A 22,205-nucleotide genomic window follows, 5' to 3' on the forward strand; every position below is an offset into this window, starting at 1 on the left:
AACTTTCCATACAAAGCGACTCGTCTTACATTTAATGCTTTTAATTCTAGATAATTTTCATGCACAAAGTCGGTATTTTAATATTATTAATACGCCATTTAACCATGATGAGGGTAATTTAATATCATCCATTCCATATATCACTTCTGATAATTTAACATACGAACACATACCAATGCGTATACACATGTAACTTGTGGTAGGTATGCGTATTAATCACAACGGGGTTATATGATGACACGCCTCCCTAATCCCGCTTAATATTGGAAGAGATATACATAAATATCTCGCTGTGTAGGTAGGTACGACCCGGGCGAGCGCATGGTGTACGGAGGTTAGAATGGCATCGTGGGGTCACTCGCCGCGATCTCGAACCCGGCGCATAACGGCGGGAAAATAAGAGGAGACGAAGGAGGGTTTTTTTTTTGAAAAAAGAAGGTTTATAAGGATTTTCAAAAAGGGCTAACACGCCCCAAATGTTAGCCCTTCATTAGATTGCCGGGGTTTGCCGTTGCGGCACTATTTTCACCCTAGTCCATATCTGAGGGACGGGGGAAACCTCCGGAACAAAACACTCCTGGTATTTCACCAAAATAATGGAGATTTACAATGATTTACTCGGATCAAAATTTCTATCTGTTTTCCAATGAGAAAGCTGCCAGTAAAGTACTGCCATCACGCTCCGCGATTGGTGCGCCATTTAGGGTCCTATCTAAATTGGTTGTTCAATACTTACGCTATAGAATTTCCAATTTAGCAAGAACCCAAAATGTCATAACAATCCCGTGTGGTGACTGTACTTAGGTCTAGGTTGGTCAGAATAGCCTAATGGTGCTTCCACATTAGCTGTTATAAAATTAATGTTATATAGAGTCTGGCTAGCCAAATATTGTTGACAGATATTTCGTTGTTGTATCACCAATTGTCTATGATTTAAAAAAAAAGCTAAAAGTCAGTTGTAAATTTATGTCATTCATTCAAATTATTTGCGGTTTATAAGGGGTTTATTTTAAATAATATGAATAATGTCTATGTCGCAGTCAAAAGTGTGAACTGGTCAAAAGAACTTTTAACCGACCAAAACAGGCAAAACTGCTTTTGACTGAGCATGTTGGTGAAAAGTAGTTTTACCTGAAAATCATTGGTTAATAGTAATTGTGACTGTTACCATCAGTCAAAAGTACTCTCAGAGATAGGTAGGTTAGGGTTATTTTTTTTTGCTACGTCCAAAAAACGAAACTGTTCCCAGAGATAGGTAGGTTAGGGTTATTTTTTTTTGCTACGCTCTAAAAACAAAACTGCTGCCAGAGTATTAATCGTGTTTTATTATGTTGTCCCTTTCACACTATGTTTTAAAACATTTTATAACAATTTAATTAATTTTGGCGGTTCGTCTGCTCGTATGCCTCCTATATGATAGAATAAAAATTATGACTCGGGTCTCCAAACGCAACTCCAAACTACCAACACTACTTGAAAGCGATTTTTTATAGACTCTTCTTGTTTTATTGAAATGCAATACAAAACAATACTCTTTATTGCACACCTCACATAGTTGCAGTCAATCGTGAAGGAAAATAAATATATTCCCTAAATCATACTGGAACAAAGATCGTGCTTGGTTGGCCTCAATATATCTTCCAGATCATTAAGGATCACACAGACGATGTAATATCTCAGTTCCTCGTAGGTACATTTGCAGATTATATAGCTATGACAAATTGCTCCGGCTTCGCACGATGACGTGTAGCGTGTCTCTAATCCTAGAACGAAACTAAGGGCCTAGCCAAAATGCCAATGGTTTGCTCCCTAGCGAACGAAACGGTAATCAATCTCTATCACTCTTCCATATTAGCGCGACAGAGAGACATTAGCGTATTGGTATCTTGGCTAAAGGCACCGTGAAAAGAGAAATATAACCGGCGATCATGGAAAACGGGAAAATACAGGATGTTTTTAGGTGACACTAAAGCGGTTTTGAAGCTCAGCTGACAAATATTCATTTAATTCTTTTTTTTTGTAATTTGTTCGATTACTACTTTTGAGGTTCGTCTACATCTCTGTGGTTATAGTTTCAGTTATCTCCATCAGTTTAATCAGCCACATATTTTAACTATTATCCTGCGCTTTCTAATTTATTGCTATTGGCTATAATTTGTAATAAGGATCCTTTGTAATTTAATATTTTAATATTTCTTGTAAGTGTGTTGGGATAAGTTGTAAACTGTAAACAAGTATTGAAAAACCTTGTGAAATAAACAATAAACAAAAACAAGTTCTAGATAAGTTACATCTATGATGGATTGAGACAGATCGTCGCTGCAAAAATAAGATTCGGAGTTCGTATTTTATTGACTCAATTTTACAAAACCTAAGTATTTTACCGTTATTAATCTCAACAAGAACACGTTGAGTATAGCAAATTCGAATAGGTATGTGTAAAAGCTGCTATCTCACACGGTTCATCTAATGGTTCTCATAAATATCAAATTAAGTAAACATTTTAAAATATTGAATGCGGCATAAGTACATCTTATTGCAAAACATCAACTTTACTGTAGTTATTTATACCATCTTTGGTTTGCGTTTGGCTGGTGATTAATTTCCCTTGTGTTAAGGTAGACAATCCAATGGATTTCAAGCAATTTGTCAAGCAATAAGTTTGAAATATCTCCACACAATTTATGGCTAAAAGTTGAAGAAGCTACAAAAGCAATACCACGAGCAACGGTTGCGTGATTCACCCACATCGGCGTGTCTGCCGTCTGCTTATATCTTCATTTACGAGTATAAATTCTGATTGTTCATCCCAAATAGTAAATACGAATTCAACCACATCTCATATGTCAAAAACCGTCTAGCCGTTTAGGCGGAAGGGTGTGTCAAATAAATGGACATATATATGGGTCAAACAGATCACTGTGTTATGTCTTTCCTGTAGACATACACAAGAGTTAAGGGCTATAAAGGTTAATTTTCTTATTTAACCCTTATCCACGTGAAAAGGTCCTCCTTTTATTTAGAGAACTATGATAAAATCATTACCTACATGCCCACAAGCTGTTAACTATTGCCCACAGGAGAGAAAAATGTGCTGTTCGCGATAACACCCTAGTTTTCTCTCCTGTGGGCAATAGTTAACAGCTTGTGGGCATGTAGGTAATGATTTTATCATAGTTCTCTAAATAAAAGGAGGACCTTTTCACGTGGATAAGGGTTAAATAAGAAAATTAACCTTTATAGCCCTTAACTCTTGTGTATGTCTACAGGAAAGACATAACACAGTGATCTGTTTGACCCATATACATACCCACGCTAGAAAAATGTTACCCTCTTTCTGATGCAGTCGGGTAAAAATACTTTTACAGTACATATGGTCCTATTTTCCCGCACTGGTGGCGTAAAATAGCACTTTTCGTGGGATGTCAAAAGTTTAAAGGGCCATAAATGTACTGTAAAACGTTGTACGATACACGTGCGAATAGGTAATTCGCAACTCGTGTCGATTTAAAACACTCCCTTCGGTCATGTTTTAATTTATCGCCACTCGTTTCGAATTTCCTCTTTTCCGCACTTGTATCGTAAATAACTAATTTATACTATTTTGTTACTGGAAAAGTATTTAACACTTTTTGGGCTTTTGAATTTAGAACTTCCTTTTATTTTTATAAAAATTCCAAACTCGAATATAATTTGTACTTGTACAAATACACGGGGACTTAACGAGGTTAAAGAAGCTACAAAACCCAACGGTTGCGTGATTCCGCCACATCAGCGTGGCTGCAGTCTGCTTAAATCTTTATTTACGACCAGTTCGGCGGGTAATGAAGCCAAACTAGGCCATTTGCCATCATTATAGTCTAGGTTATTATCGGTAGCCTAGATTTCCATCGACACTGTAGCCTTATCATTTTATTTATTTTCTTTATTAGAGAAACGGCAGAAGTACGTACAACAGTATTATAAATGATAAGGTATACAGTAGGTAGGTATATTAAATTATATAACATTAACGTAGTTACTTTATATATTCAGTGTAATAAATATGTGTATTTTACTACGGAATGCTGATTCCTTTTTACAAGCTTTTATTTACTTTCACCTGACCGTTGTCTGTAATCAAATCTTGCAAGTTAAATTTGATCCACTTCCCGGTTTCCAATTGAGCTGAAATTTTGCATACATACGTAAGTCGGGTGACAATGCAATATTATGTTGTCATCGAGCTGATCTGATGATGGAGACCGGAGGTGGCCATAGGAACTATGTGATAAAACAACGAAACCTAACCTAATTGTGTTTGGGGTTTTTAGAATTGTCTCGATGGGCATTAGTTGCCTGTGGAAAGAAAAGTACAGTCAGCGATAAAAGCTTGTACCAAAAATGAAATTATTGCCAAAAACTTATTGTCTGTATGCTTACCAAATGAACTTTTAGTAAGTAAGATATCTAAAGTGGTGTTCAATAGAAATTGCTAAGTAATGCTTACTTACGATCTCATTTTGATATAACACAAGGTTAATCTCAAATTAAATATAATCTACCTAGGCCTTATTTTACTAAACTCTCTTTGACTAACGACCTTTTTTATCATTTTATACGAAAGCATCTTTAATTTATTCAAACTTTTAAATTTCAGAATCTCTTTTTAAGTCGGAGCTTAAACTGCTGACGGCTAAAAATATTAAGATCCTTATTTTAAATTCAAATCATTCATTTGGAAATCAGGCACGTTCGGGCTCTTAGCTAGATTAAACGGTTCATCTCCAGGACAATTAACCATGCTTTAATTATTCAAACTGGTTGAATTCAATGTTAAATGGAGTTCCGATATTTAAGTATCTTGTTCATCTGTTGTTGTTAAGTGTCTTTTTCTTGTTGTTGTTGTTGAAAAGATCAATTTATCCCCCTACACGGAAAGTGGGGATTAATTTTTTTTAGCTTCAAACCTATGAAGTGGGGTGTCATTAGATAGGTCTTTTAAAACGAATATGAGTCTTAAAGAACCATGTTTTGATAAACATAATATTTTCGGATATAATAGCTCTGAAAGGAAAAAAAATTTAGAGTGGGGTCTGTAACTTTTGAACCATGGGTCAAAAAATATGACTAAAAAAATCGTGAAGGTTAATTGAATTTGATATTTGCGGTAGTAATGCAGTTTGCATCATAAGGGTAACATTCCATTTCTAACCGCAGCTGCATTACTGTCAATTTTACTATGGAAATTGACAATGACAGCGACGCGTTCAGTACCGGTAGTGCAGCTGCGGTTAGAAATGGAATGTTACCATTAGGTACTGCAGCAATATTGCAGCGCGACATTACTGCTGAAAACGTCAAAATCGACGCTGCTGGCCGCATGAGTGACATTTGCGGCAGCAACGCAGTCGGCACTGTCGGCAGTAATGTCGCGTCGCAACAGGTACTGCAGCAGTAACGCTGGTGTAGTCTGAATCCGAACAGTACCTTAAGACCTTAACAATGACGGGACACGCGTTCGTATTTTAGACATTTTAGGTGAACATTCTTTACATATTTGACTAGTTTGACTACCATTTCTGTAAAGAGAATTCTCAAAATATAATCCAGTCGAACTACTCGTAATCGTAGTCACAACAGTAGCCCTTTTGTGTCAACCTTGAATACTTTATGCAAATCATTCAATTACCTTCAAACAACAATTCATCACGCAGCCTTTTTCGTCACTCATTTGAATTTCAATAGAAACTAACTCAATTTTCATTGATCAATTTGTACCTTTCGAGATAGAGGGCGCTCAAAATTATTCAATCACGATATCTGTCTTTTAGAAATAAAAAGTAATAAGAATAAATGCTTGTTTTAAATTTGAATCGGAAAGGATCGTATCAGAGATGAATATCGAATGTACCTGTTCGATTTAAAAAAATCTAAAGCTTGTAAAATTAGAAAAGCCTTGATAAGGTTGAATTTGGAATATTAAATGTAATATAGGTCCGCACAGATGTGCCCGTCAGGTCTGTATGGCGGACAAATTTGTCAATGTATGGAATTAGAAACTAAAGATGTTTTTTTCGGAGATCTGTGCACAGACACTTCTGTACCTAATCCTGTCATACATCGACAGATTTGTCCGCCAGACACATCTGCCAGAAAGGGGTCGTCCAGAAATCATGTGATCATATTTGGTCTATTTTTGAACCCCCCTCCCCCTTCGTGATATTTGGTGATTTTAACGCACCCCCGCCACAAGATCACGTGATAATTTTGATGTTTTTATTGGGTAAGTACGCATATAAAATAGAGCGGATTATTTGATCTAAATTAAATTTTTCAGTAAGTGTTTTTGTCTTTCCCGCTTTGAAAAAAAAATTACGCCCCTCCCCCATCGTGATCGTTCGTGATATTTTTCTTACCCCCCCCCCCCCCATCTAAACGATCACATGATTTCTGGACGACCCCAAAGATCTGACGGACGCATCTGTACATTCTGTACACACGTACTTACACTTAGTTAGTTATACTTGGCATTTTCCGCAAGTCGAAAACCATTGCGCCTATTTTGCGTGTAAACGAGGTAGCACTACTCTAGCCACCCCAGCTCCTCCATGAAACATAGCAGTGTCTTCAGGTTGCTATATGAGCGTTTCTTTTATTTTTTGACATTTTTATTTATTGTGACCTTTTTTGTCACTTTTGTGTTATTTCTACTCAGAATCACGAGCTCTTTCGATCCTAATGGGCAAAAAAAAATGTCCCAGATTTTTTTTCCTATTGTGTTACCATTTCCCCATACACTTTGTATGGCGGTAACAAAAAGGAATGTTTGAAAAATGTATGGAAATTTTAGGACACTTTTTTTCTCCTATGAAGATGAAAAGGGCTCGCGATCCTGGCTAGAAATAACACAAAAGTGGCAAAAAAGATCACAATATATAAAATGGCAAAAAATAAAAGAAACGCTCATATAACTGCCTCCTTCAGTGTGCACCGCGTCCCTATTAGGTATTGGTTCCTGTATTATAAGTTCTACCTGTTTAGAGTGTAGAAGAATATGTTTACGTACGTATATCCCTATCTATTATTTTACACCAGATTAAATAATAATAAGGGTACAAAATGAAGATACGGCATAACATTCGGTAGTAGATGGAATGTGTCTGTGGAATGATTGTTTTATTTTAATTAAACATTAATAAGGGTCATAATCACTATTACGTTTCATTATGTCAGTTGTTCCCTGAGCTACGTCATGTCTGCCTTACGGGCAACAATGGCAGTTATTGTTTATATAGCATTTGTATGTCTAAACACGTAGGTATTGTGTACATTAATTTATGCTCCTGTTATCTACCGAGCACTTCGTGTCTAGCCAATATAAATGTGACTAGGAGATGCATAATAACATTGCGTACTCGGAGATTGATATATAATGGTTTGAAAGACGTTATGCGTTTGTTTGCGATACAGATAATAACGGGCTGGCTACGGGATGGGCTAGTCTAAAGGCATGTTATATAACAAGTTTAATATCTTGGTAAAGGACCTTCGATATCTATAGGCCATAAACCCGGGAAAGGGTGGTTGGAAGAGTACTTATACAGCTTAAATACCGCTGTAAACTACTGTATAATACCTGCCTACTTATTACAGCATTTTGGCTGGCATGAATATTATGCAATGGCAAAGTGTATAAAGTTACTAATACAGACGGTCTCTTCTGGTAGAAATGCTTAAATGTAATTTAGCGACAGATAAGGTGCTACTACACAAGGTAGGTAAATGTAATAAATAAGTAATAATTTTCTTTTGATCATGTTTATTCCTTCATTAGGAATTTAAAAAAATATTGAGACTTAGGTGTTTGTTAATATTGCCTAACCGCCTCTGTATAACGTGAAAAATACAAGAAAGGACATACAAAAAAAGCGAAACCCTTCAGAAAACCTTTTTTTACAAGTCATTTGGAAAGTGTTGAGTAATCCTCTGAAAAGGCTCGAACCGAATTCGACGGACCCCAGTGGATGGCATAAGTCCGTTTACGACCGTTTCCGGAATGACTACTGCGTCGCTATTTGGCTAATAAAAGAACTCTGACAGTTTTTATCCGGTTGAGCGGATTACCTACTTTCAGAGATTTATAGGTTTTTGTTCAATATACCTATACTAGCAGGTGGGTCTATATCGGGTCGCATAATAAATAAATGTCCTCTAAAGCTTAATGTTACGCATTAAACTCATTTCGCATAGTTGTTATTGTGCTGAAACTATTAACATTTCTGAAAAATTATAAAACAAAACCTAACCTACCCTATTCTACACAACCTATGCAAAATATTTTCAAAAATACTTTCTGTTTCAGCTCGAGAAAAATTATGCGAAAAGAGTTTATGCGTAACATTACATTAGGGCAATCAATTATTATGTGACGAGATAGGCACCGCTAACAGTAAGGTACCTAATACAGCGGCTACAGCTTGTAACTGTAACACTCTTACTTTAGTTTTTGCAACCCATATTGATGCCAATGCCTGGGGGCCTAGCCAATATAACAACGGTTGATAGTAAACACCAATAGTCACGTTATCTATACTTTTCATAGCATCTGTCATCCCGATACACTTTTACTTTCGTCTAGCGTTTGTACGATTGTCAACTTGGCTAGGCACTCAGAACTGATAACTTTTTTTACTTTTAAGAATTAAAAATATGTATTACTACTTCAAGTACCCCAAATTTTCAAAAGGGAACGGAAAATGAAGAAGTTATTTTCAAGCCTTACAATAATCTATACATTGAACACAGGTTAAAGTTTGTTAAAGTTAAGCAGGTTACAGTGAAAAATACATTCTTTTTTTTTTCTTGAACGGATAATAATACGAATGTCTCACTTTTAACATAGATGAATAAACCTTCATACAATATTAAAATGATATTATTACATTAGGCCCCATACCAAATTCGTAAAATAATCGAGACAAGTTAACATTCCGTTACTAACCCCAGATACCTGCCTTTAACCACTTGTCTCTACGAAACTACGACACTTGGGTCATGATGGTACCCTACGGTGGTTAGCTTGATACTTACCTAATATTTTGCCATAGTTATGATCTAATTATTTTTTTCTGTGTACGAGTCAGATGCAATACCGCGCATGTACAGGTTACAGTGAAAATATCCTTGGACAAACTTCGTGCGTGAATATTGTTGTAAAAAAAATATATATAAGGCCTGTGCAACGCACATTTTACAATGTACCTATTGTTTATGTTATTATATAGCATGACATTTTATTTACATAAATTGGTGCTTCTAAAATCTAAACAACTAAAACTGGAAGAGCGATGCTTTTGGACAAGACAGGTTACAATGAAAAGTGCTACTCTTTATTTTTTATAAATATAAGTATTAAATTTAAATAAAAATAATGACTTGGCCTCGATAAACATTGTTTTATTTTATCTACATACATTTTTGTTTCATACGAAAAAGAGCAAATAAACATAGGTACATTCAATTCAAAAACTCGATGACAGGTTAAGATGCCACTATTTTAAGAATCACTCAACTATAATCGGCAATATCGATGACAAAAGTGTCCCTTTCGGACCAAAAAGCAGGAAATTCATATTTTATGCCGTAATACTATACTCTCTCGATATAATGCACTGCTTCAGTGCTAATACATGAGACGAACTAGTCGATTAAAGTTCCTTTCCTACATTCAGCTGAAAAATTCTCTACTAAGTGAAAAAGCCAGCGGTTGGAAAAAACTAATTCCCTTACAGATGCTTGTTTTTACCGCTTCAAGGCAATTTGCTTCTCGAGTTAATTAAAAGGCTGGGGTAGAAAGGCGAGGTTAGCGCGCACTTTTACGACTTTTTAGCTTTTTACGGAGTCCATAATGATCTTCCGAGCTTCTTGGTGAAATGAAATTTGTTTGAATAGGATTATGTTTATTTTTAGACATCATTTTATGAGAGATTCATTACGTGCATACTGTCAGTTAATGAAATAAGTAAAAAATATAAAAAAGGAACTGACTTTAATAAGATTGAGGAAAAAAAATTATTTGCGCTAACTGCTGATATGTTTGAAGTCGGTACCATGCCCGAAAAATTAGCCGTGTGGAAGGCAACGTCGATTTGATTGTCTACGTCGTCTACGACAAAAGAACAAAGAAGTCTTGAACCACATTAGTGGTTCAAGACTTGACACATTAGTTATTTAAATGAGTAACATTAAGTATATCCGAGTCGTATACCTCATAGTTTCAACTTAGTGGAGACGACTAATCTTAAAAATTGGTGATTGTTTTACCGGATGGTCTCAACGGAAGATCAGCGCTGAAAGTCGTCAGCGTCATTCTGAGATGAGACCATTTCGTAGATTTTTCTGCTTCCTATGTTTTCCTGTTATGTATAATTTTTGTTACGAATATTTTTTTCTAAAACCCAAAATGCAAGGCAGACACGAGAGTAGCTGAAAGAACTGTATCCCCATTGTCGCGGCAGGTGCACAAGGGGACTTGAATTCTTGACGAAGCATTCTTGTAGACGCGCCCTATTTCCGAATATGTTCGTTAGCTGCCAAGTAGCCCGCTGTCACTCTCTTCTTTCTTTTCATGTTTTAATTCGCGCCTTTGAAGGAAAACCCTTTTTGGCACATTTGGGAAGAAAATCAAAATACGCTACAAAAAAAAAACATAAAAATGTAGGTATATAGACGTCAATATTTTCGTTACTGAACAATAGGTAAGTACAACTGTTTCTTTATTACAGGGTGCCTAGCCAAGTAGACAATCGTTTGCGCTATGACAACGAAACTTTTTGTCTCTATCACTCTTCCAAATTAGTGCAACAGTGACAGTTGCGTTTCGTTCGCTACGGAGCGTAAACGATTGGCATGTTGGTTACGCACCCAGGACAGACAAAATCCATAAAGATAAGAAATTGTACATTCTTTCAATATTACTATAGACGGTCAAGCAAATCTTGTCAGTAGAAAAAGGCGCGAAATTCAAATTTTCTATGAATTTCTATCCATTTCGCGCGTACATTTTTCAAGTTTGCCGCCTTTTTCTACTGACAAGATTTGCTTGACCGTCTATATATTGAAAGTGCAATTTTTATATTTAAAAAAGTGCAATTTTTATTTAGCTTCTTGTGTAAGAAGCTTGTGATATAAATATACTGCTGGGAAAAACTTTTTATTTTTTCTAATAATGATACGCAGACATTTCCAATTTCCTGAAACAGTCCACCGCCGACAAAAAAGACAAAAATCTCTACCGGAAAATTGTCCTCATTCCATCAATTTCGACATCTTTTCCAATTCGTCTGTCGTCAAACGAGGGTGTGTTTATCAAATTAGATTGGAGGAACAATCGAACCTAAGCTTTAAAGTATCTTGTCGAAATGGGTGCGATTTCAAAGGAAATCCAATTACTTTCGCCTAATGTCTCGAGTTCTCGACCCAGTTTTGTCTATGTCAATAATGTTGTAAGGGTTCGGCTGAACTTACCGGATACTTAAGGAATTTATTTTGTGTCCTTTTAAGTTCCTAAATAAATGGGGGGAGTAATTTTGGTTTATGTTTTTATGTCGATCTTGTATTCGAGTCGATCATTATGTAACTTGATGTTGCTCATAAATTCATAATACTTGCGACCAAAATAACTACAGTTAGACCAAGACAAGTCAAGACCAAGACAAGTAAACGTCAAACGTCTACGAAATTGTGACGTATAAATAACACTTGCACTGCGTATGCTATCAAAATCGTTGCAAATTTGTCTTGGTCTAACTCTAGAAGATTAATTTATTTACCCACAGAGCTAAAATTGAAAGATCTTGTTTTCATGCAACTCTCTAGGGAACAAACGTTATGAATTCTGTAACTATTCAGCGGTTTAGACCAGTTTAGGCTGTACTGTCGTCTAGCTAAGAATGCTAAGCTACTAGTGTTCAAAACTGTAGGTACATCAGAGGGCCTACCGCGAACCACATCCGACGTGTTGCCTCCCACACACTTACGTACGAATTTACAAGTGCGACAGAGAGGCAGCACCTCGAACGTGGTTCGCGGTAGGCCATCTGAACTTATATACAAATTACCAGAACAATCTCACATCCGGCAACCAGGCTATAGAGCCACTTAATTCCTACATTTAGGGAATATCGGGAACGTTCACTATCGACCAAAACCGCTTCAAACTAAGTAGTTTTACTTTCCGCCGTACTAACAAAACGACCTATGCGCCACTGAAAATACTACAATTTGCAATACTCTTAACTGACCATTGATAAACCTTATAAGCAAGAGAATAAGGTCCACAAATGTTAATTTAATTACATACTCGGTTGTATGAACTTACGGTATTTTAAATATAGGGTAGAGATTTCGCCGCAAGCGATGTTGGAAACTTTGCCACGATTAAAGTACGATTAGTGAAAGCTTTTATAGAGTTCCATAATCATCTATAACTATTTTAATTTAGTATTTTTTTTATGATATATTAGGAGGCAAACAAGCAGACGAATCTCCTGATGGTAAGCAATTACCGTCGCCTCCGGACACCTGCAACACCAGAGAGGTAGCAAGCGTTTCCGGCCTTTAAGATGGATTTTTTTTAATGTGATAGTCAGCAAACGAGCAGACGAGCCGCATGATGGGAAGCGGTCATCGTCGTCCATGGACATAAGCAACATCACAGTAGCCACTTAAGCGTTGCCGACCCTTGAGAACCCTAAATATCCGCTTCATGAAGAATCCCATGTCGTAGCGCAAAGGAAATACCTCAGGAGGCAACTCATTCCACATTCTGACAAAGAATCATTGCTAAAAAGGTGCTCTTTCAGCATATTTCCATCTTGCAGGCCGGCTATTCTTTGCTATTCTTGTTCAGTCAGCAAAACAAGTGGTTAAGCAGCCTAAATGATCTTCACACGTTTTTATTCTCTTAACAATAAAGCTATGTTCAGATAAATTTGTATTGAACACTACACCCGTTTGAGTATATGCTACTTCTGCTGCTGACTCTGACAACATTGTTTATTTTGTAATGTTAATCACCAAATTCATCACCATGATGTAATAGCGTCGCTAGGTGCCCACTTTATCTGAAGTGTTTTAAAAAACTTCATTAGATTTGGCCTTCGTTTATTTTTGTAAACTTTAGCGTAATGTATGGTAGTACTACCTAACGTAAACTTAAGTTAAACATAAGTTTCAAATATGTCAGTGCTTGAGCTATAACATTCCTTTTTTAATCATGTCTCCAAGGGCGGGATCTAGATAAAATCTAGATTTTTTACATTTTATAGCAGGTACGTACGGTAGCAGCAATGTGAATACAATTTATAGCCACGTTTTATTAACATATGAGTATCTTTATATGTGTGTGATCTTAAACTAATAACGCATAGACAGATAGTCCCCTTACGGCTAACCTGCCAAAAGTGAAGCCGAAACACGATCGATGTGTGCGTGGAACGCTCGTGTTTTACGCTCAGCAACACACACACATATACAAAAACGTGTTGCCAGTATATAGATATTTCCCTCAAAATGGGGGATTTAACAACATCCTTAACACTTGGTTATTAATAATTTGTGTGTAGATTTTATAGCAAAAGCTTTTTATGTTTATTTAAGGAATTTTTGCATTTCTGTCCTTTGTGAAATAAGGTTTAAATAAAAAAATTGATACATTTTTACAATTTTTTATTTAAAATGTGCATAAAATTACTACATAATTTAAAATGAATTAATGGATTATTTAAAAATATGTAATTTTTATATAATTATACAAAGAACTTCAATTAAGCGTATTCGTTTTAGAATGTAAACGTCATGTCCCATTTTGAGGAAAAAATATTCACTACACTGGCAACATTTATAAGAAATGGCGGCTGACGAAACATTGGATTTTTATAGTTACGATTACGTAAAAATATCACATTAAACTCTATACTTCAGCGTGAAATGTAACGTAAGTCGGTTTGTTTTTATGATATGATGCGTTGTGACACCCATTCAATGCACAAACAACCATTTTTCCTGTGTTTTTGATTTTTAAACGAGAGGTGTACACAAACCGACGTGACCTTGAGTACTGCCAGGGCTGATCGAATACGGTGACACGAGTGCGACGTGACGTCGCACTTGAAATGGCTTCACTAGGGATGTACGAACACTCGATCTATGCCTTATAAATCTATGTGTGTGATGGCCAAAAATCATGGGGTCAGACCAAAGTTCCTCCACCCGGTTGTGTATAGAGCAGAAAACACCGTTTCGGAAAAATGATTAATAAGGGTTTCTAAGTGACTACGAAACCCTAAAAATTCGGTCACGATCCTTATATCATATACAGAAAAGAGGTTAAACTTCAAAAATGAAGGTAAGATACTAATACCTTCAACAAAGTAAGTTGAAGAACTTAGAACGTAGAATGAAAATGTAAATAAGCTGTTATTACCCAGACGACCTTCATTTTAAACCCGGTATTTTTAATAAAAAAGAAAACAAACATATTCCATTCTTAGTTTCTGCTGCAGTGTTATTTTTCGCGCTCCAGAATGGAACCAAAGAGGTGCTTCTACATTGTTGTTTCAAGCGTTCGAGGCTTGAAAACGCGGACTCGGCGGGAACAGAGTCAACAAGACCAAGTGTGGTCAACGAAAATAAGATCCCAGTTACTAATGTAATATGAAATTCTGAATGTAATGTGAAATTATGACATTACAGTTGGTAACATTGAGGACTGTTATATCAGACCTTCCTCGCGTTATCCCGGCATTTTTGCCACGGCTCATGGGAGCCTGGGGTCCGCTTGACAACTAATTCCAAGAAATGGCGTAGGCACTACTTTTTACGGAAGTGACTGCCATTTGACCTTCCAACCCTGGAAGGTCACGTGGAGGGTAAACTAGGCCTAATCGGGATAAGTCCGGTTTTTTCACGAATTTCACGATGTTTTCCTTCACCAAAAAGCGAATGATAAATAACAAATGATATTTCGTACATAAGTTTCGAAAAACTCATTGGTACAACATTGTAACTCGCACGCCCTTAACGCTAGGCCACCAGGCTCTGTTATTTCAGACCTTTTTGTATATTTTTTAATGTTCTATCCCTCTAGCAGCAACATAGCAAAAACTGTCCGGCGAAAGGACATACGTGCAATAAACACCTATTCTCGTGAATAGCTTGTTTGGTAGCAACAATCGATCGCCTTCAACACGTCGGATTCCTTCAGAACAATTCAAAACAAGAAGGATACGGGGAAGGCAATGATTATTCTCAACAAATACAAGATCGATGCAAAACTGAGACTAAACATAAACATCCTATTGAATTGTCTTGCCGTTTGGCATCTATAGGAATTCCGCTAGCGGAGAAATACGAGCTTTATCAGTATCACTGATTTAAACTTTCACGATTTTTAGGGTTTCGTACCTCAATAGGAAAAAAACGGAACCCTTATAGGATCACTCGTGCGTCTGTCTGTCTGTCCGACCATTCCCCCCTTCTACTGGGTCTAAAATTTAAAAAAAATGCACAAAATAGTTCTTTACCTATAGATGACAGGAAAACCTATTACAAATGAAGAAAGGAAAACTTAACTAAGTAACTAAGCCCGACTTCCGAGTCCGAGTTTTGATCCGACGCCTACGGGTTTTTAAATAACATTGTTAAAAATTGGGTAATGTACGGAACCCTTGGAACGCGAGTCCGACTCGCACTTAACCGGTTTTTATACATTATTAAAACACGGCTAGAAGATGTTAATGTCAACTTTAACCAGTCTTCTCCGAGTTCATGGGGACAATAACGCCGTCCTCGAAAGGTAAATCTTAAATAAAACTTAATTATACGCGATTAAGTCCCTTTTTATAATAATTATAATTTAATAAAGATCTTTATCGGTTTGGTATAAAGCTTCTTATTAAGGACGGATTTACAATTAGATGATAGTATTTTCGCTGAAAATTAACTTACATCATTGGCAATAAATGTGACAAGGTGTCAACTGTTGGGCATTAGCATGACTAGCACAGGATCGTTTACCTTAAATATATTGTTTACAATATTAGACGTTTGAGCAATTTCTACAAGTTTTGTAACGAGGCCTCAAGAATGTTGATTCTCTAATTACAACGAATTACATCATTACAATTACATATAGTGCAATATCATCGGATTGCAGTATAATTGTAAAAAATTATAACGTAATTTTAATTGTTATAGACATGCTAACTTTCATGAAATTACACGACAATAAGTTAAAACATGCACTTGATTTAAAATGATTACGTATTTATAATATATGATCACTATGATCAGATAAAAGTACATAAATAGGTACTTATTGAAGTTTTGAATTCGTTTTCAATAATTTATTCAATTGTGTAACGCAGGTTATCCAATTATTATCCACTTATATTGGAGACAATATGTAACTTATTGTGGTATTTAGTTACTAATATCGACATTTAATGACAATTTTGGACTACTTATTCACTTTTGTCCATAATTCCATATGAATATTCCAAAACAACGATACTTCTTTCAGGACTTACGTCTACCTTTTTGTCGGACATTTTCTGCAATATTTTTGCTGAGAATGGTAGGGAAAGAAGATATACTTTTCTCTGTTAAAAAGATAGATGTAGTAACCCCTTTCGGAAAAGATTCCAGGTTCGAATAGTTATCTAAAAATATATTTAGCACTTCTTTTATTGGATAGCGATGGAATCTATAAATTGTTTATTGTTTCTGCAATATCTTTATATCTCCATGTCGGGTTGTATTCCAGGAATCGTACGAAAACGTGCTGCACACAGACAATTCTACTTTCACTTTGTGGCATGTAGGGTTGCCATTCGTCAGGATTTCCCGTAACATGTCAGGATTTTGGTCCTTTGTCAGGATTGCGGATGGACTTGGCGGGTGTCAGGGTTTTTTTAGACATCTAACCTCTAGAAGCTAGCTAAAAGTATGGAGTTGGGCAGAGGAAAGGGAAGGGGTGATATCCGGACTTTTGACAGGATAGGTAGGTGATGAGATGCATTCCTGTTATCCCTCATTAGGGATATAGGGCTCGCAGAAGAATCCTCCATTTGTCGTGATTTTGAGCGACTACTTCCGGCTCTTTCCAGCCGAGTCCAGTTGAGCCAGCCTCCTTCTCAACTGATCGCCTCCATGTAGTACGAGGCCTCCCCGACCGTCTACTGCCAGCTGACTGCCAGCGGAAACCCATAGGTAGGTATTCCATTAGTTTATAATGACAACCCTAGTGGCATGATAATATGCACGATCAACTTACCTGTTAATTTTAATAACAAAGGCTAATTTTACTTCTTTAAATTTACAAGTCTTTGCTGACTATACAGTATTCAATAGCACGGTTGCGAAAATATTGATTTTATAAATAAGTACCGTGATATTGTACGAGTACGAGAATAATAAGCGTGCGGCTTGCCTGATAATAGGCCTTATAACGCGACACAGAAAACCTATATAACGCGAGCATTAAGGATGACTCACGTTAGACCGGGCCGTGGCCGGAGCTTCCGGAGCTTCGTTTTCTATGGAAAGCACCACGTGATCACCCATCAGCCGTCACAGAAAATGACATGTTGGACGCCTCGGCCCGGGCACGGCCCGGTCTAGCGTGAGTCAACCTTTATGGTGATGTCAAAAGTGCGTGTTAACTCCAGGCACTTTTTGGAATAACTATAAGGATTTAATTATTATTTTGTAGTATCGCTTGCAGACATGCAGACGTGTATGCTTGATATAAGCTAGTTTTGTGTATGTTTGAACATTATTGCTAGTAAATTCTCACTATAACTCAAGTTGAGATAGAACATTCTTACTGCAGATGTCGCTGTTCCCCCCCACGGCGTGTAAACAAAAGGAAGTAATGGAAAAATACGCACGCTTCTGGGCTATAACCGCGAAAATCGAAGTTCGCAAATTGCGGGCATTTTTCTCTGTCACTCTTATTACGCCTTCATTGGAGTAAAAGAGAAAGATCCCCGCAATTTGCGAATTTCGGTTTTCGCGGTAGCCCCTCTGGTAAGCTTCGGTAGCTCAGTTGGGCCGCTGTTTCAAGAGGTCGCACGTTCGTTGCCCGAAACGATGAATTTTTCCATTGGTCCTTTAAGAGACCCCACTGGGGACCTCCTCAGGACTCCCCAGCAGAAATAGTATCTAGTCTTGTAATTACTTTAAGTAGCTTCGGATACCATAGCTTAAAAAAAAGCATAAGGTACCTTTTGGCGTGGAACGTCACATATTTTTACTATTTCATATCTAGTGAATCTCCAATTCATTTCCCGAATCGAGCGCTTCAATCGGCTTCCTCAAACCTAATTGAATAGGAATTGGGATAGGTAGAGCTCCCTAATACTTAATACAGTCAAGTTCGTTCAATATTCTTGAGCAACGCGCATGTGACACCTTGTAACTGCGTATAGTATAGGCTACAATGTTCACTTATCTGATAGTTCTAACCTGGTCGTCTAACCGATGATAGACCTACGTTTGTTTGCCACCATCGCACCATCGCACGGTTTAACAAACGCACCAACGTTTCACAATTCTCATTGCTTTTTATTTTATGGAACATGCTAGTAATTTTATAAATACTTTACTAAATAAAATGTAGTTGGATAGTTAGCTAGTTAGAGTAGTTAGTTAGTTGGTAGAGTACCTAATTAGCAGTAAAATGTTTAAGACTGATGGGCCTTGTCTTAACACCACTGAAGCGAAGCGACAAGCAAAACATCAGGACTTTCACGTAATTGCATGCTTTTACGTGCTTCTAAATAAACCAATGAATCATTTAATGCTTAACCAGCCACCGTAACCATATCACGGCACTACGTTACTTAACTTTCACATTTTTACCGCGAATTCGGCCAATCATTCATAAAACAAATAAAAACATAAACAGTAAACACACCTTGGGGTTTTATTTGGCTCCAGTTTTCCTGGTATCCTGGACGTTCCACAAATCACTTAGGCACTTTGGCACAACACCGGTAAGACGAACACTCGCGACGTTACTTGACACAAACACGCGCGTAGCCGGGCCGGGCGTCAGTTGCAGACTGTCGAGTCGAGTAGACTAGCACTAGCAGTACTGGCACAACCAACCGCTCGCGCTCGCCCGCTCAAATCAAGGTCATGCAAAACTCTGCTCCCATTACCTCAGTGGAAAGTATATCCGTGATCCGCCCGTGCCCCTTTTGGACAGGTGTGGGGAGAAAGCACACAAAAAACTTATCGTTCTGAGTCATTCTGCGAGATGATTCGCTTGTTATCTGTGGAGGAAAGTGACAGGACCGGTTTTGGAGGCGCCAGATATGTTTGGAAAGGAAAAGTGGCGCGTGTGGTCAATCCATTCAATTTTTGACCTCTGTTTCTATAAATATAAATCTGTGATAACGATCTTTTTAAGCTTTTTAACAGCACTAAAGGCGCTACGTAACCTATGTTTACAAAATTAATTCTGGCGCTGACATCTCATTAAGCAACAAAACCGAATTTTGTTTTATATAAGTATATTTAAAGGAGATTTTCGTTAAAAGCGTTTTTAAAATTGTGTTCAAGTTTGTACGCAACATGCGATTTTTTTTTTCCACCTGGCGAATTTTTCGTATTTCCACGTCTGAAACTCTGAAATTTGTCAGTAGGTAAACTAAATGGTTGTAAAGAAACGTTCCAAACTTACAAAGTTGTTTGCTGAAGAATCTAATATTCAATGTAGAGTCCCTGTCTAATCTAAAGTAGATATTTACACAGTATTGGTTTGGTTTCGAGAATTTGGGAGCTATGTTAACAATTTCTAAATAATTAATTAATTATTAAGCACTTTAATTTATCCTAAGCATGCTCTTATCTAAGCTTTAATAAATATCTCAATCTTTCACTTAAATTGGGCCGCTGGGATTCGAACACACCAGGGATGTTGCGGATGCAGATATTTTGAGATCCGCGGATGCGGATGCGGATATTTAAAGATTTTAATATTCAAACAAGTGAATATTCGCAATATCCCTGGAACACACAACTCCTGTTATTTATAGAGGTAGCACAAGTAAACTGTTAACATCTGCATAAAAGATGCTAGACGAGAATTAACGTGGTAAATGAAACAGTTCTTTTGGAAAATTACTAAATTTAGCATTTAAATTGTCCAGTAGGTAATTTAGTGTGGTTGGTCCAGTAAACCACCACGTACAGTAAGCATCAATAGTAGCGAATGAAACAACGCACTAAAAGTATCTGCCATCTTGGAATACTATTCCAAATATCTCTACAATTCGCGTTCAAAATTATCTGTAACAATCTAAGCGCCGCTTGCACCTTTCCACTAACCCAAGGTTAACCGGTTAAACCTGGGGTTACCATCGTTACCATTACCAGTACAATTTCACACTGGGTTAACGGTTAAACCGGTTAACCCCGGGTTAGTGGGATGGTGCAAGTGGCTCTTGTCGTACATATAGAGATACCTCCTTTCGTTAAGTTATTAGAGAATAGAATGGTGTGTAGTTACTATTGACGAGTAGTCTGATCCGCTACGTTTGAAGCTGACTGTACCACAGTAAGTAACCAAATGGGCTACCATAAAGTTAGTTGGGTTTTTCGTAGACGTCATCTCGTCAAGAGTCGTTGACCGGGCAACGATAGATGCAATCTAGTCTTTCGACACTCCAAATTATGGTACGTTTCGACCTGAGGTTTCGACAGACGCACTCTAATCAAAATATATGTGATTGTTACACACACATAATTTGTAAACAATGGACATTAGTTACGGTAGGTATGGTATTTTATTTAAATTTTATCGGAATGGTGGCCGCTTTTGAATGAAAGAAGCCCCTGACGGCCTTTGGCTCGTTGGGTGGACGACATCCGGAAAATTGCGGCTCACTTCTGGATGAGATTAGCTCAGGACCGGGACAAGTGGCGTACTAGAAGAGAGGCCTAATTTGAATGGTAAGTACCTACCTTTATGGCCGATTTTTATTGTGTTGTCAATTTCCTTTTTGGTAAAAGGTGGATATATATACCTAGTTAATATTATTCCTTTAATTAGTCCCAAATACGTCAAATGCGTCTTTCCTTAACAAATGCTTATTTTGTTATTCATAAACGTCTGTCAACTCTAACAAGCCGTTGTTCCTTTGTCCCTATCTGTCATTTTGACATTTGTGTTTGTTAGAAAGAGACACAATTTCACAATAGTTTGCTAAGTTTGATGAATAAGGAAGTTAAACTTTAACTACAATATGAAATTAGAGTACTTAGAAGCTTGTAGGGCCTGACACTGGAAACTTCCCGTTGATTATTAAAGTTTAGACCACCCTTTAATCTTCGGAACCCGACACACTTCCACACACTTCAGTAACTTAAGATTAGTTACTCTGAATTAATATAGATAAGGCCACCTATGACTTCACAAGCGAATCAAGCAGTCGGACCCGATCCGAATCCGATCCTTACATGAGTTGTAGCAGAACTAGCAGAAATCACCAAGTTTTGAAGTGAAAAAATGTTAAACTCGAGACAGCGTAAGGCGTAAGGCGTAACCCTCTCTATCTACCGCGCGGCGAAAATGTATGCCTGAGCCTGCTGTTTCGTTTAGGCGGCGCAGGGTGCTTGCGTGACGTCACGTGTGATGGACAATGTCATTGTGTTTTTCTTTTTTTGATTTAAATGCCATCTAGTGAGTTTCCCTCAAACTGGTATTAATACAGTTAGTAGTACTCACAGTGATGTGCTTAGGGGTTTCAAGTAATGCGACGAAATAACGCTAGATGGCGTTTACCTCAATTATACATAGTGCTGAAGACATTTAGCACTAGATGGCGCTGTTATTAAAATTTTAACTTACAATGTCGTTGAGTTTTCACTTCTGCTGGCACTCCCGGAGTGCAACCCGTTGTTTTTTTAGTGTACGTACATAATTAGGTATTTTTGTGAATTTTAATCCCATAACTGCGAACTATGAACTATTTTTATAGAAAACTAGTCCATGACCTTTTCACGTGCCGTGTTAAAGTGTGTGAAACCTTCTCATTTTACGCATTTCTCCCATACCCTCTAATAAATCTTGCCCAAACCGCAGTTTCCTCTTTCGATCATCCTTATTTTACCGCAGACACCGAACTTTCAACCTGACTGTCACACAAATATAA

At 37.2% G+C, this 22,205-nt stretch overlaps 1 protein-coding gene across 1 annotated transcript in view; it reads right to left on the reverse strand.

The window, feature by feature from the left end:
* LOC134799148 (uncharacterized) overlaps window positions 1-19,112 on the reverse strand; it is an 81,284-nt gene extending 62,172 nt beyond the window's left edge. The window contains exon 1 of the mRNA XM_063771555.1: window positions 18,962-19,112. The gene's annotated coding sequence lies outside the window, so the exon portion shown is untranslated. The remainder of the gene's footprint in view (window positions 1-18,961) is intronic.
* Between the last annotated feature and the right edge of the window lie 3,093 nt (window positions 19,113-22,205).

This window comes from Cydia splendana, chromosome 18 (genome assembly GCF_910591565.1).
Source record: "Cydia splendana chromosome 18, ilCydSple1.2, whole genome shotgun sequence".
Classification (NCBI taxonomy): domain Eukaryota; kingdom Metazoa; phylum Arthropoda; class Insecta; order Lepidoptera; family Tortricidae; genus Cydia; species Cydia splendana.